Raw genomic sequence first — 16,631 nt, 5'->3', positions numbered from 1 at the left:
TGGTTCTAAAAAATTTTGGATAATCTATTTGATCAGTTGTCATTTGAAAAAATAACCACAAAAGAGATATATTTTTGGTGTTTTATGATTTACGATGAATGCAATTTATCAATGCAACTTATATGAATTCATGTTTTAACCAAGTACTAGAAAAGTAAATAACAAATATAAGATAATTAGAGATTTTTTTTAAAAAAAATTGAAAGGGAAATTCCTAATCGACATAAACCATGATAACAACAGCTATGTGAATTTAATCATTAAAAAGATCGGGTAGGAAACCAATGAAATTAGGAGCAATGCTTCCTCAACTCCACTGATGCAATCATCAATGGGAACTTAATAATACCCAAAAGATATTTCACATTTCATCAAATTGCAAGACCATGGAAAGTGCGTTCATGCAAGACAAGACAATATGCAAGAACAATAGGTGATCTTTTCTCCAATTCATTATGTCCACAAAATTCATTAACACGAGGCAAACACCAGAAATAAAAGGTCACATAGTCATAAGAACACAATAAAATCATTGGCTCCATTATTATTCATGAACATGCATTCACAAAAATAGCATACTCTAGCAAGAATAACTACACTTAAAATGAGAGCACCAATAACATATATTATTGCATCAAAATAACAACCTCGAATACATATTTCATCCATGTATTTATAAGAAATCATCTCCTCCCTTTGTGTTAGGAGTGAGACTTCTTAAAATGAAAACACATGTTAAAAACTAATAAAATAAATCTAATTATATACAAATTGACTCTCTAAATAGTGCTAAGTAGGTCTCCACCCCTATTTATATTCATTAATGGGTACATGAGCCTTTACATGACACAAAAAGAATAAAAGAATGAGAAGATAAGAAGAATGTAGTTGCAAGATAATCTAGGAGTCTCTAGAAGCTCTAAAAATGGAAGCTTGGCCTTCTCTAGGAGTTGTTGGGAGTTGAACTATCATTAGAATGCTTTTTTGGTGCATGGAATGCTCTAAATTAGGAACTGGTAGTTAACTATCAGCACACTACTTCTTACTCAAAATTGTCGGTACACCTCTATGAAAAGCACACTTGTACACCTTGATCACAAGTTCCAAAAATCCAAAATTCTTCTAAGTGTCAAAACTAGATTTCCAACATCTGGATTTTCTTCCCCTTTATACCAAAATGATGTCTTGATGCTTTCTCTTAAACTTCTCTATTATTTATGCCACTTGTGTAGCCTCTAGAAAATCCAAAGCTCCATATTTATCCTTTACTGATTATCGATAATTACTAACTTCAATTTGAGTTGCCACAAAATCTTCAAGCTTTCTATCTAGCTCCAACAATACCTCTTCATTCTTAAATGCTTGTCTTATGTCTTCATCTGACTAAGCATCCTCGAATGTTCCTTAAAAATTTTTGATCATATTTTGCATCGCAATAAGTTTGGCATTAACTTTATCTTCAAAAATCTCAAGGAAAGTGGTGTTGTAGTACCTTTGTGCTTCCAAAAATTTCTATTGAGTCTAATGCTTGATCCTCTGGATCTTTGTGTGTAATCCTTCCATTACTTTATTGCCAGTTGATATCTTCTCAATCCAGTCATCAAGCTTTTCTAGCTCCTCGGTAGTATATACTTCCATTAGCATTTGATATCTTTGACCTTTGAATGATTTCAAAAATTGTAGGTCATTTTTGCACGTATGTACTTCATTCATTAGTCCAAAATCTTGCTTTTCTAGCTCCTTAGTAGTATAGACTTCCATTAGCATTTGATACCTTTGACCTTTGATTGATTTCAGATCCTATAGGTCATTTTCCCAAATATGTACTTCATTCAATAGCCCAAAATCTTGTTTTACTACAAAAACCAACTTGTCAGCTCTTGATCGGATGTGGTGCAATAGGTTCAAATTACCCCATATTATGTGCACACCTTTCTCTTCAAAATTGTCATGTCATTGCTAGCATGCTTCCAAAAATAGATCTAATTGTGCCACCCTTGTTCCTCTTCTCTCTAATGCTCCCGCAAGAGTGATCTCTAGATTTTCTAGGTTGATTGGGCCCAAAAATTCATGCAGATAGCTTCTTAATATCTCATTTTTCTTCCACAGTGCTATCAACTCAAACTCATCCTATTCCATATGCCTGAACACCTCTTTCATACCTGTAGTGATAATCACTTTGGTTGTGTCTACCATGGGTCTTCCCAACATGACCTCCTTGATTTGGTAGTCTTTAGGAGTCAATTGTTTGGTGTCAGCATATAGAGGAGGAATGGCTATATGTGCAAGCAAGTCATGATCTTGGTTCTTCATTATGAAGGCTAGTGTTTGTGCATCACATGTAGGTGGCTCAATATTCTTGATTGCTTTTACTAATTCCTACATTCCCTCCTTGAATATTAGGTCTGATTATCTCTTTTGACAAAACATAACCTCCCTCTTTAGCCATGTTGGTATTTTTCCCATGGGAGACATGTACTTGGCTAAAGAGGTTGGTTCTACTACAAGAGCATTTCCCTTATTAGTCCTCTATGGAGTCTTCTACTGTCGAGAAAGATCTTCAGTTTGAGTCTTTGTATTTGGTTGGGCTAAGGTCCTAGCCTCTGTACACTGAGGAGTTTGTTGAGGCTCTTCAAGTTTTTGTCCTTCCTTAGATACTTCATCAGCATGTAGCTATTAGGGCTCCCCTTCCTTGGTCACTTGTTCTTCTTCTTGTGTAGGCTCAGGAAGTGGAGTCACTGAACCTTTATCCAAAAATACCAAATCCTAAGATGGTGGTGGTGGAATGCCCAGAGGCCCTTGAGGTAGAAGTGGCAATTGATTCTAGTCCTCTCCTAAGGGTTCACTCATGGGAGTATCTCTTATTTTCTCTCCCACCATCATAGTGCCCACTAGCATGAAGTCAAAGTTAGAGAGGTTGAAGACATTAGTTTCTTGCCCTTCCATATCATCTATTCATTGTTGTTGCTCATCTTCTAATGTCAATACCTATATAGGCTCCCTTGGATCAGATGGAGGTGTCATTTTGGAGCTTCTTCTCCTCTCTTCCTATGTGGCCATAGCCAAGTGATTCCTTTGGCTTAAGGTGAAAAATTCAATCTTATCCCCTTCTTCTTCTTTCGCCTCTACTTCTAGGATTGTCTTAGTCACTTGTGGGGATGGAGTGTTTTTCTTCTTTAACCTCCTCCTCTATATTCTTGTCATAGTTGATTCAATTCTTTCCTTCTTTGGAGAAGAGGGGGAGGCTTCTTCCTCTTGAGTTGCTACTAGTGGTACCCTCTACTCCTCTAAATCCTCTTCCTCTATTTTCTCTTCCTTTACCTATTCCAGTTGTGGAGGCACTTATGGCTCTTGAGTGGGCTCTTGAACTTTAGGCTCAGCTTGAGGCTCTTCTTGTTCAAGTTGTACCTATTCGTGTTGAGGTTTGGGATTAACCTATTTTCTTCCTTCCCTTGTAAGGTACTCTTTTCTTCTTGTTGGTGCCCTAATCAAATCTAAAGTACTCAACATCCCTCTCATGTTGGTGTATCATTTATGGCCTTACTGGGGATAGAGCAGGGAAAGTTGGCACTGTGACTAATGCACCTTTTCCTTTGATCATCCTTGTTGTGGCTTGTAGGGGAATAGCCTAAGGAAATGGATCCATTCATAAAGGTTTCTTGATCCATTCCTTTTTCAATTGGACTATATGCATGGCCCAATGATTTATATATGCATTCTCATCCCTCCCTATTTTTGCATTCATTATGGGTCAGTCATAGATCTTGTCCCTATTGTATAAAGGATCCATGATATCTTTGGTATCCTTTTCCATGGAATTTAGAGGGATCTTAATCTTTAGCACATGTTATGCTAAATATAGAGTCATCTTATAATAGTCCCTTATATGGACATTGTAGTCATCTATTGCATTCATCCAGTGGTCTTCTAATGCATCCTTGTGTATGAACTCTTTCCCTACCAGGTGTTGTACCATTTCAATGTTATCAAAGTAGCGATGAGGGGAGTTCTACTCTTTTAAGGGATATTAATCCCACTTAAAATCAAAGGTGATAATAACTTTCTTTGTTTCACCTCAAAAGCAACAATTGTGATGGGCCAGACCCATGTCTTCTTATGTTGTCTTCTCAATCTGTCATATGCAAAAGTGAGTTGGTGTGCAATCTCCAATAGGATTAGCCTATCATATGGGTATCTTGGGAGCTTATTTGAGAACAATAGAGTACCATCTACCCTAAGATAGGTGAATGTTTTAAACTGAATATAGTAAGCACCAATCTATATGATCCTGGTCGATGCTTCTCTTGACATTCTTTTAGCATAATCACCCTCTATGAACCTTATGAATGCAAAGATGAACCCATCATTCACCACCCTATATTCCACACTTTGTAGTGGGAGCTTCTTCTTCACCAATTGTGTATATACCACATAGGACCGAGCATTTTCATCCTACATGCTTCCCTTTTTGTAGAGGCCTAGGTAATCTGTGGTTCTAGTTGCCAACAAATACACCATGTATGATGTCATGTAGAAACATGGGCCTACTTTAACAGCTACAAGTTGCTCATCCAAGTTATCACTTAGGATGGTAGCCCAATCACTTAGCATCTTTGTCATTCTGATGGTTTCTATAAAGTGGATCATCCAAGTTTGAAGGTGTCCTATTGCAGGAAGTCCCATAGCTCTGCTCAAAAGCACAATTGTATTTTTGATGTCGTCCTTTGTATACCCCCTTGTCATATCAAATTTACCAACTATATGGACCACTCATGTTTTGGCAATCAATAAGGAGGATTAAACTATTTCATGTGCTTCTTTCAAATTACCCTTGTACTATTGTTCGACTCTATCATATGTTATCTTTAAATATTGATCCAGTCTTGGGAGATTGAAAAATTTCTCAATGTTATAGGGTCATAGTTCTAGGACTATCTCTCTGGTGAAACTCATGATGACCTTTTATTTGGACACATGGTGTTCCTCAAGGGTCATTATCACTTTTGAGGATTGAACTGATGTTGGGTGAGATGCTACATTCACAAGGCTTAAGTGAATAAGTGGTGATACCATACCAAACCTCTCTTTAGGCTTGTTTGAAATCATGAGGAACACATTCTATTCTATATGCCTAAGTTTTGTATCATTGATCTTGGCATGTCCATCTTCAAATCTTGACTTTCTAGGTGCCCCTTGGTACTTGAATGCTACTATTTTTAGAGCTATATTTTCTATCATTGAAGAGGATGATGGTGCCATCTTATCTACATAAGAAAGGAAAAATTAGTTGGAAAGATAATAAAAATGACCTAAACTAGACTTTACTTGACTCCAAAACTAGACAAAAGCAATCAAAATAGTCAAATTCTCCCAAAATTCCCTACTATGCACTTTAGTGCACCCTTACAGGTGTGCAAGTGCATTTCTTTAGCCTCTAAATGGCCCTTTGTGTGTAGTTGTGTACCTATGCACCCTAGTGAGGTGCACACATGGGTAGCTATGCACATGTGCACTATGTAGTGCAATGGGGGGAAGACTTAGTTTTTCTTACTTTAGCTGTTGTGAGCAGAGGTGTGCATATACGCACCTCTAATGCCTTAGGAGTTTTGGTTTTATTTTACTTGTCTTTGTTGGAAGGTGTGCACATGTGCACCTTGTGGAGGTGTTCATGTGTGCACCTTCATGGTTCTTTAGGAGTTAGGTTTTAAGGTCTACTTGTTAGGGTATCTTTTTTATGTTTTGGTGTGTGGAGGTGTGCACATGTGCACCTCATGGAGGTGTGCATGTGTGCCTCTTCATTGAGGGCTAATCTTGTGTTTTTATGTGTGTTGAGGAGGCTTATTGGAAACTGGGAGAAGAGGAGTGCACAAGAGAGAACTATAGAGGTGTGCTTCTTCTTGGTGGGTGAAAGCAAGTGGGAGGGAGAAGGGGATATTGAGTCTTATATAGACCCAGACCGAGTGCACATCTCTACAAGTGTGCACCTTTGTAGGTGTGCACCCTTTAGAGGTGTGCATGTGTGCATCTCTAGAAGGAGATGCAATGTGCACTTGCACACTAGGCGCATGTACGCTAGTATGCACTTAAAGAACTTCTTAGCACAAAAACTCAATTTTTCCAAAAAATTTGATTCTTTGAACTTCCCTAGTCAGATACTGGGGCTTGACCTAGACTCCTGGGGGAGTCCAAAAATGACTCAAGCTCTAGACTAGGAGCTTGGTAGACAAAAATTTACTAGGGGGTCTCCATTTCTAGGAAAAATGGGGCATGTGTTGTGAGACCACAATAGGTAGTTACTATAGAATGCATGAATCAAACAAAAAAATTCACCACCTTGCCAAAATTTTCCTCTAGGTCCTCGTTCTTTTTTATTAGACTAGCGATGGTTTCCTCCAACCTAGAAAAATCTTGCTTAATAGGAGGTTGATTTTGATTCATACCTTGGGGCATCGTATTATACCCATTCTAAGTGTCACCTTCCACAAGTTTGTCAACTCAAGTCTCCCAATTTTTCTCAATCCCTTAGTTTCAAGTATCCATGCTCAAATCCCTAATAGAAGAAGTAATTATCCCCCAATCTCCAATTCCACCCTCTTCCTAGACTCAAGATTATTAGTGTATGTTTTAAATGTATCTAACATGTGAAAAGGCATCAGGTTTTCCTAACCCTCGGCTCTAGTTTCCTCCTCTTTTCCTTCACTGGTTGTCTCCTCCTCATCTTGTTCTCCATAACTCCTCCTAGTGACTTTCCTTTTAGGTCTAGGGCCTCATTTTCTCACAAAGTTCTCCATAGAATCAAAACTAATCAATTTCTCTTTACCAAGGGGATTTGAGGGATTTTTGTCTCTCAATCTCTTGCTAGACCTATGGATACCCTTCTTGGTCATAGCTCAAGTAATTTCCACATATAGGACCTCAATTTTTCCATTTTAATTTTCTTAACAGTGGTTGAGGGATCCTTATCACCCTGGATGTTTTTAGAGGGGGAAGAAGTTTGGGAAATATCAATGATTTTAAGTGGAGATGGGGCCAACTCTTGAATCTGAGGATTAAGACCTTTATAGAATTTTAAAATGTGCAACATAAGGGCTTGATGATATATGGTGTAACTCTTTCCCTCTTCTCTCTTCTTATACACATCCCAAACACAATCTTCTATAGAATGCAATATCAGGCAAGGAAAATAAATGATTTCCCTATTCCTAAAGTGATTAGGGATGGGAAAGTGGTGAGGTGGCCTCACTTAGTTACTCTCCAAGAAAAAATTCCTTTCAAATGATAAACCCCCTAAAATAAATCTATTTGGGGGTTTATAGGTGTCCTCTATGAGTTAGATCATGAGACTAAATACAATTTAGTTCTTAACTATAGGTTACTTGCTAGTGTCAATAACGATTGGGTGCTCATTTGCAATGAAAAGATGTGCTTCTTAAAATCTCCTTTAATTAATTAATGATTGACCACTCCATAGGAATTCTAACTTTTATTAGATTTGTAATTTTTCTCCTTTTTTATTCATTTAAAATACATGGTGTAGACATAAACTATTATAAAATATATATAGATGAATTATCAATAATTCGATTGACTACTAAAATTAAACTCTTATTACAATATTATCAGAATCTCACAATCCATAGCGATTCTTTCCCTTTTTATGACAATGTTTGAGATAATATTCCATGTTCTAGCATTAGGATGATAGATATTTGAAGGAGATTAAAAAATGGTTAATGAAGAAACAAAATAAATGATAATGTGAGGGGAAAGAGGATAGAGAAAGGTTACATAGGGATCAAGGCACAAGGTGCTTCAAATAGATCACCATGGATAAATCAAGAAGAATTTGTAACCTTGCCTAACTAAAACAAAAATCCAAATAGAACAAATTTATACCTAAGGAAGGTCCCCATGCACCTGCTAAGCTTACTTTAGCTAGTAGCCACTACTCAATATTTCTAACATCGATTTGTAGACCTAGTGGCCCTATGCTTACTAATTTTTGTTTCTTATTTCTTTGGAGGTATATGAAATAAAATAATTAAATTAAAATATAATAAAAATATTTTTAGATATATGTTTTGATAAAACGAATAGGAGACTTTTTTTTTTAAAAGGGAAAATGTCTTGTGAAGTCATTTGTCATTTTATTCAATAATAGTGGATGATTACACCACAAAAGTAGAAATTATTAGCATGAATATTGATGATACTACATTGGGGGAGTATTTTAAGCATTAGAGACTATTGATATGTTACATACATGACTGTGTTTGTCATTGATGTCAATATAGCATTGTTTATGTAAAGACTGGCAGAGTAGCAAACAAAGATCTTGATGGTATGGGCAATGGTTTGATTGTTCGATCATGTGTAGTTATGGACATGCATAGCACAGTCTCTTGATGATGTGGTTAAGTGCATAGAGTCTAAGTTGATAGAATATGCAAGTTGTACCTAGTTTATAGAGAGCAGTTTAGAGACAGAGTATTGGGAAAGCAATTCTTGATGATTGTTGTCTATTTTACATTTGAGATGTAATGAAGTGATGTACAGTCAAGTAGTAATAAAGGAAAATCAATTGATGATTTTAGCAAGTGTGCAAGTCTTATTATTGCACATATGAAATTTTTTATAGACTGTGAGCTAACAGTGCTATTGGAATTGTAATTTATTTAATTATCTTATTATACTTAATTGGGAAAGCCTAAAGGTTGACTCAAGGAATTATTATGAAGATATGATATAAAGAAAAGATATTTTCCTTAATTTTAATGTGTATTCAAGTATAGTAATCATTGTTCAAGTGAAATTTTTGAAAAGAAGAAAAATGCTTACTGAATGCATGTAAGAAATCCAAGGGATTATTGGATGTGTAGTTCAAGATCTAGTACAAGATCTGAAGGAGCAGAAGTCTAGTTGATAGGACAGAGATAGAGGAAGGAAGTACAATTCTATTCTATTATTCTATAAGGAATAATATAGAGATCATTTGGGTAGTGGGTTCATTGGTCTTTCCATCAAAGTTGTTTGGGCAGTGGGTCCAGTTGTCTTCCACAACTCCTAACAGGGTTGGCATAACTCCTAATACGGTTGGAATCTCCTAACATGGATTCAAAGTCTCCTAATAGGGACTCATATGTAATGAGTGTTGTAATAGACTACTAACAAGGTCTATCCTCTAACAAGGAATATTTATATTAGTACATCGTCTTGTGGGTACCATCTCCATCGAGGTTTTCCCTCTGATCAAAGGTTGATGATTTTAGCAAGTGTGCAAGTCTTATTATTGCACGTATGAAATTTTTTATAGACTGTGAGCTAACAGTGCTATTGGAATTGTAATTTATTTAATTATCTTATTATACTTAATTGGGAAAGCCTAAAGGTTGACTCAAGGAATTATTATGAAGATATGATATAAAGAAAAGATATTTTCCTTAATTGTAATGTGTATTCAAGTATAGTAATCATTGTTCAAGTGAAATTTTTGAAAAGAAGCAAAATGCTTACTAAATGCATGTAAGAAATCCAAGGGATTATTGGATGTGTAGTTCAAGATCTAGTACAAGATTTGAAGGAGCAGAAGTCTAGTTGATGGGACAGAGATAGAGGAAGGAAGTACAATTCTATTCTATTATTCTATAAGGAATAATATAGAGATCATTTGGGTAGTGTGTTCATTGGTCTTTCCATCAAAGCTGTTTGGGCAATGGGTCTAGTTGTCTTCCACAACTCCTAACAGGGTTGGCATAACTCCTAATACGGTTGGAATCTCCTAACATGGATTCAAAGTCTCCTAATAGGGACTCATATGTAATGAGTGTTGTAATAGACTCCTAACAAGGTCTATCCTCTAACAAGGAATATTTATATTAGTACATCGTCTTGTGGGTACCATCCCCATCGAGGTTTTCCCTCTGATCAAAGGTTTCCCTAGTTAACATATCTGGTGTTATTGTGTATGAGTATCTTATTGTGGTTTTAGTTTGCATTACTTATATTGTCAAGATTGTTTAAAGTTATTATTTGTGATATTAGTGGGATAACTAATTCACCCCCCCTCTTCGTTATATCAATAGACTATATATTCTAACAATTTGTATCAGAGCTTCAGGTCCTTAAAGAGAAAACTTAACAATTTTGGGAGATCGATGGTGAATATGTTCAAAAAGGATAGTCCAAGATTCGATGGGGAAAACCATGATAGTTGGAAGGAGAAGATGAAGAAGTTCATCTATTGTGAATAGGTCCAGGATATTGGATCTTGACAAAAAGTCAAAATACAATCATTAAAGAAGAAGATCTTGAAGGTTGTAGTGAAGAAGAGAGATCTATTCATGTGTAACATGAGAGCAAGAGAAGCCCTACTAATAGCACTTCTAGAGAATGAGTACAATTAGGTAAAATCACTTGTAACATCTCATGAAATTTGGAAAGCTTTAGAGTCTACTTTTGAAGGTGATGATCATGCAAAAACAATGAGATTATAGAATTGGATATGTGTATTTCAAGATGCTAGAATGATGGAAGATGAATATGTATGAAGTTATATTGGTAGAATATCATAAATGGTTGCAAGTATTTGGTCTCATGGTGGAACCACAGAAGATGATGAAGTCATTTGGAAGATCTTGAAAAGTTTGACACCACCATTCAAGCCAATAGTGTAGATGATTTAGCTAGTGATGCCTTGCACTAAGGATTTCACTAAGGAAACATTACTTGGAAGATTAGAATCAGCATAATTGGATCTAAGATAGTCTGGCAAACTTGCAAGAGTCAAAAATGCCTTTAGTTCCCTAAAAATTTGACCTAATTTAACAAGGAGTGCAAGCACTCATGCAAATTTTGCTGGCAAGGGAAAAGCTGATGAAGACAAGAAGATAGAGGAAGGAATAGCCCTTCTAGTGAGAAGAGAAAAGCTGATGGTAATAAAATATTTAAATGTTGGACTTGTAATGAATTTGTTCATTATGCATCTAAATTTCCTAAAAGAGAGAAAAATTACAAGAGAAGATTTAATCATAGAAGAGATAGAGATAGAAATTTATTATATGCAAATGAAGATGAAGAATTTGATGAGAAAGGTCACAGTGAGAGTGATGATGAATTAGGATTTGTGGCTATCAAGGAAGATGATCTTGATATAGAAATTAGAGAAGAAAGAGTTCTAGTTACCCAAGTAGAAAATAAGTTTGATTGGATAATTGATAGTGGTTGTTTGCATCACATGACTAGTGATATGAATAAGTTTGTCAAGTTTAGGAATCATGATTCAGGTATTGTTAGAATTGGTAACAATGCAACCTGTCATATAATAGGAATTGGAACCATTAATATTGATGGTATAACTAACACTGGTGATTTCTATTTTTTTTATTGATTGAAGTATGCTGAGTGTTGGACAATTGGTGGAAAAAGGTTATCAGTTGCAATTTACTAAGAAGACTTGCACTATCAAAGACAGAGATGGTAAGATGATTGCAATTGGCACTAGATCCAAAAGTAATGTATTTTAGTTGAACCCTATTGAGATGACATGTTTGGTAGCTAAAGTGGATAACAGTTGGCTATGGCATAGAAGATTCTATCACATAAACTTTGATAACATTGTGACGGTTAGTAGCACTTTTGCAGTCAGAGATTTGCCTAAGATTTTCAAGCCTACTAATGTTGTGTGTAAGGAATATGTTTTGGCTAATCAAAAGAAATTATCATTCCCTAGCAAGAAGTTCACTACCATGGAGAAGCTGGAGATCATTCACACAAATCTGAGTGGTCCCTCTAGAACAAGAGGATTCTATGGTGAAAGGTATTTTATGATGTTTGTTGATGATTTCACTAGAATGATGTGGGTAGCATTTCTTAAAGAGAAATATGAAGCTTTTGATAATTTTAAGATATTTACGAATAGAGTTGAGAATGAATCCGGTGTTAACATTAAGTGTTTGAGATCTAATAGAGGAGGAGAATTTGCCTCTAAAGAATTTAACATGTTTTGCAAAGAAAATGGAATTAAACTTAGATGGTTATTTGCACCTAGAACACCTGAGCAAAATGGGATTGCTAAGAGAAGAGATAAGTCCTTAGCAGAGGAAGCTAGAGAAATGTTATTTGAAAATGATGTTTTTAAGACATTTTAGATAGAAGAAGTGTATACTCTGAACAAAGTACAAATAAGAAAAGGTATGGACAAGACACCTTATGAGCTATGGTTTGGACATTCACCATCAGTCAAATATTTTAGGATATTCAAGAGAAAATGTTATATTAAGAGAGACGATGACATTGGTAAGTTTGATCCAAGAAGTGATGAAGGTATGTTTCTTGGCTACTCTTTGAAAAGTAAGGCTTATAGATGTTTCAACTATAGAAATAAGACAATAGTTGAATGTACAAATGTAAGGATTGATGAGAAGTTTGGAACTAAAGAAAAGATGGTAGATTATAATTCAGATGAAGAAAAAAACAACTCTAGAATTGTTAGAAAGAATGGTGAAGTTTTTTTTAAGACTAATAATGACTTACAAATTGATGTATTAACTTTTGAGCATAGAGGATAATAGAGCTCTAAACTTAGAGAAGAGATAAGAGTTGAAATATCAACTCTTACTCCTAATAGAAATCTGACAAGGAATCACCCTCCTGAGCAAATAATTGGAAGTAAAGACAAAGGCATTATGACAAGAAATAAAGTAAATGAAGAGATATGTCTGATATCTCAAGTCAAACCCAAGTGTGCAGATGAAGTGGTCAAAGAAAATCATCGGATCCAAGAAATGAAGAAAGAATTGGATCAAATAATAAAGAATGATACATAGGAGTTAGTACCTAGACCAAAAGACAAGAATGTGATAGGAACAAAATGGGTTTTCAGGAATAAAATGAATGAGCAAGGAGAAGTTCTAAAAAACAAGGCTAGATTTGTTTGTAAAGGTTATTCACAGCAAGAAGGCATTGATTATGAGGAAACATATGCACCTGTAGAAAGAATGGAAGCTGTAAGAATGTTCATGGCTTATGCAGTGAACAAAAAAATCAAGGTTTATTAGATGGATGTTAAATCTACCTTTTTGAATGGAGAATTTGAAGAAGAGGTTTATATTGAGCAGCCTAAAGGATTTTCTTTATGAGAAGATAAAGACATGGTATGAAAACTGAAGAAAGATCTTTATGGTCTGAAGCAAGCACCAAGAACCTAGCATGTGAGGTTGGACAGTTACTTGGCAAATCTTGGATTTGCTAAAGGTACGGCAGACAATAACTTGTATCTAAAAGAAATTGAAGATGGTTTGTTGATCATTGTAATATTTTTTGATGACATCATTCTTGGAGGTAATGATGAAGCTAGTGATAAATTTGCTGAGGAGATAAAGAATGGGTTTGAAATGAGCATGATAGGAGAAATAAAGTTTTTCCAAGGCTTGCAAATTATGCATAATAATGATGGTATATTCATTTCACAAGATGAGTATCTAAAAGATTTTTTGAAAAGGTTTGTTTTGGAAAGTTGTAAACCTATTAGCACATCTATATAACTTGTCACAAGTTATCCAACAAAGATGACACACCTACAGTGGAACAAAAGAAGTATAGATATAGAAAATGTAATTGGGATTATAGCTAGATTGAAAGTTGATCCTAAGGAATATCATTTTGTAGCAATTAAAAGAATATTCAGATATCTAAAAGGGACATTTTATTATGGAATTTGATATGACAAATCAAGTGATTTCACACTTTACGCATATATTGATGTTGATTGGGTAGGCAATATGGATGATAGAAAGAGCACCAGTGGTGGAGCATTCTTTCTTGGAGGAAGATTGGTTTCTTGGTTAAGCAAGAAGAAAGATTGCATTTTACAAAGCACTGTTAGACCAAAGTATGTTGTAACAGTAAATAACCGTAATCAAATTATGTGGATGAAGCAAGTGTTAAAGGATATCAGAATTGAGATCAAAAAACATGTTATCATTTGCAGTGATAACACAATTATAGTGAGTATGTATAAGAATATTTTATTACATTCTAAGACAAAGCATATATCTATTAAGTATAATGTGCTAAGAGAGAAAGTAGTAGAAAGGGAGATCAGATTGGAGTATGTGAATACTAAGGATCAAATTGCAGATATCTTTACAAAATTTTTGCCTTAAGATACATTTGAGTACTTGAGAGGTATGCTTAGGGTTATGCCCCTGTGTACTTCTGAATAGTTGATGCAAAAAGTTCGTCAGTCCAGTAGCATAAAGCACTATTATTTGACTGGACTGAATGATGATGCTTCCTAAATGGGGGAGTATCTGGTACGTACTAAGTCACTAAGGACTCTTAGTATTTTGTATTTGGTATTAAATAGTGTCTTTGGACACTTGATCTAGTTAATGATTTGTAATATCTAATTATGGAATTTGGTATGACAAATCAAGTGATTTCACACTTTGTGCATATATTGATGTTGATTAGGTAGGCAATATGGATGATAGAAAGAGCACCAGTGGTGGAGCATTCTTTCTTGGAGGAAGATTGGTTTCTTGGTTAAGAAAGAAGCAAGATTGCATTTCACAAAGCACTAATAAGCCAAAGTGTGTTGTAGCAGCAAATAACCATAATCAGATTATGTGGATGAAGCAGGTGTTAAAGGATATCATAATTGAGATCAAAGAACCTGTTATCATTTATAGTGATAACACAAGTATAGTGAGTATGTATAAGAATATTTTATTGCATTCTAAGACAAAGCATATATCTATTAAGTATAATGTGCTAAGAGAGAAAGTAGTAGAAAGGGAGATTAGATTGGAGTATGTAAGTACTAAGGATCAAATTGCAGATATCTTTACAAAAAAAAATCGTTAAGATACATTTGAGTACTTGAGAGGTATGCTTGGGGTTATGCCCCCGCCTACTTCTGAATAGTTGATGCAAAAGGTGTATCAGTCGAGTGGCACAAAGCACTATTATTTGACCAGACTGAATGATGATGCTTCCTGAATGGGGGAGTATCTGGTATGTATTGAGTCACTAAGGACTCTTAGTATTTTTTATTTGGTATTGAACAGTTTCTTTGGACACTTGATCTGGTTAATGATTTGGAATAGTTGATTAACAATTGGTATTTAACAATTGATATTGAGCTTGACACCTTTGACATTGATGTTAATGGGGGAGAGATATGTATGAAAAACACTTCCTAAGGCATGGGGGAGAGTATGCATGAGAAGTACTCCTAAGCAATGGGGGAGAGATATCTATTTAGAAAGATTTAGAAAGATTCATGAAAGGAAGCAAGAAGATTTTAGACTTGCTTGATGAAGAGAATTTAAGTTGATGAGGACAAAAAGCAGTAGAAAATTTTTACTTGGTATTCTTGGAACTTAGATATTTTTCATCTATGTTTCCATCAATGCCAAAGGGGGAGATTGTTAGCATGAATTTTGATGATACTACATTGGGGAGTATCGTAAGCATTAGAGAGCATTGAAATGTTGCATTCATGATTGTTTTTGTCATTGATGTCAACATAGCATCATTTTTGTAAAGACTAGCAGAGTAGCAGAGAAAGATCTTGATACTACAGATAATGGTTTGATTGTTTGGTCATGCATAGTTATGGACATGTACATTAGAGTACCCTGATGACATGGTTAAGTGTATAGAGTCTAAGTTGATAGTGTACAAAAGTTGTACCTAATTTACAGAGAGCAGTTCAAAGGCAGAGTATTGGAAAAGAAGTTCCTAATTATTATTGTTTATCTTAAATCTAAGATGTGATGGAGTGATGTGCAATTAAGAAATGATAGAGGACAGTTAGTTGATGATGTAAGCTAGTGTGGAAGTCTTAGTTACACATGTATGAATTTTTTTATCGACTATGAGCCAATAGTGTTATAATTAATTATCTTATTGTAATTAATTCGAAAAGCCTTAAGGCCGACTCAAGGAATTATTATGAAGATATGGTATAAAGAAAATATTTTTTCCTTGATTGTAATGTGTGTTCAAGTATTTTGATCACTATTCAAATGTGAATTGTGAAAAGGAGCAGAGTGCTTACTGAATGTGTGTAAGTGATCCAAGGAATTATTGGATGTGTATTTTAGATCTGGTTACAAGATCTGAAGGAGTAGAAGTCTGGTTGATAAGATAAAGATAGAGGAAGTATAATTCTATTCTATTATTCTATAAGGAATAATACAAAGATCATTTGGACAGTGGATTCATTGGTCTTGCCCTTGAAGCTATTTGGGCAATGGGTCCAGCTAGCTTCCATAACTCCTAACAGGGTTGGCACAACTCCTAATAGGATTGGAATCTCCTAACAAGGATTCAAAGTCTCCTAATAGGGACTCATATGTACTAAATATTGTAACAAACTCTTAATAGGGTCTATCCTCTAACAAGGAATATTTATATTATTACATCATCTTGTGGGTACCATCCCCACTGAGGGTTTCCCTAGTTAACATAGATGGTGTTATTGTGTTTTTAGTTTACATTACTCCTATGGTTAAGATTGTTTAAAGTTATTATTTGTGATATTAGTTGGATAACCGATTCACCCACCAACACCACCCCCCCCCCCCCCCCCCCCCCTCTCTTAGTTATATTAGTTGACTATATAT

Source organism: Cupressus sempervirens, chromosome 10, assembly GCF_028749045.1.
Source record: "Cupressus sempervirens isolate cs-2001-9-10 chromosome 10, ASM2874904v1, whole genome shotgun sequence".
Lineage (NCBI taxonomy): Eukaryota > Viridiplantae > Streptophyta > Pinopsida > Cupressales > Cupressaceae > Cupressus > Cupressus sempervirens.
This window is presented reverse-complemented; position numbering follows the sequence as displayed.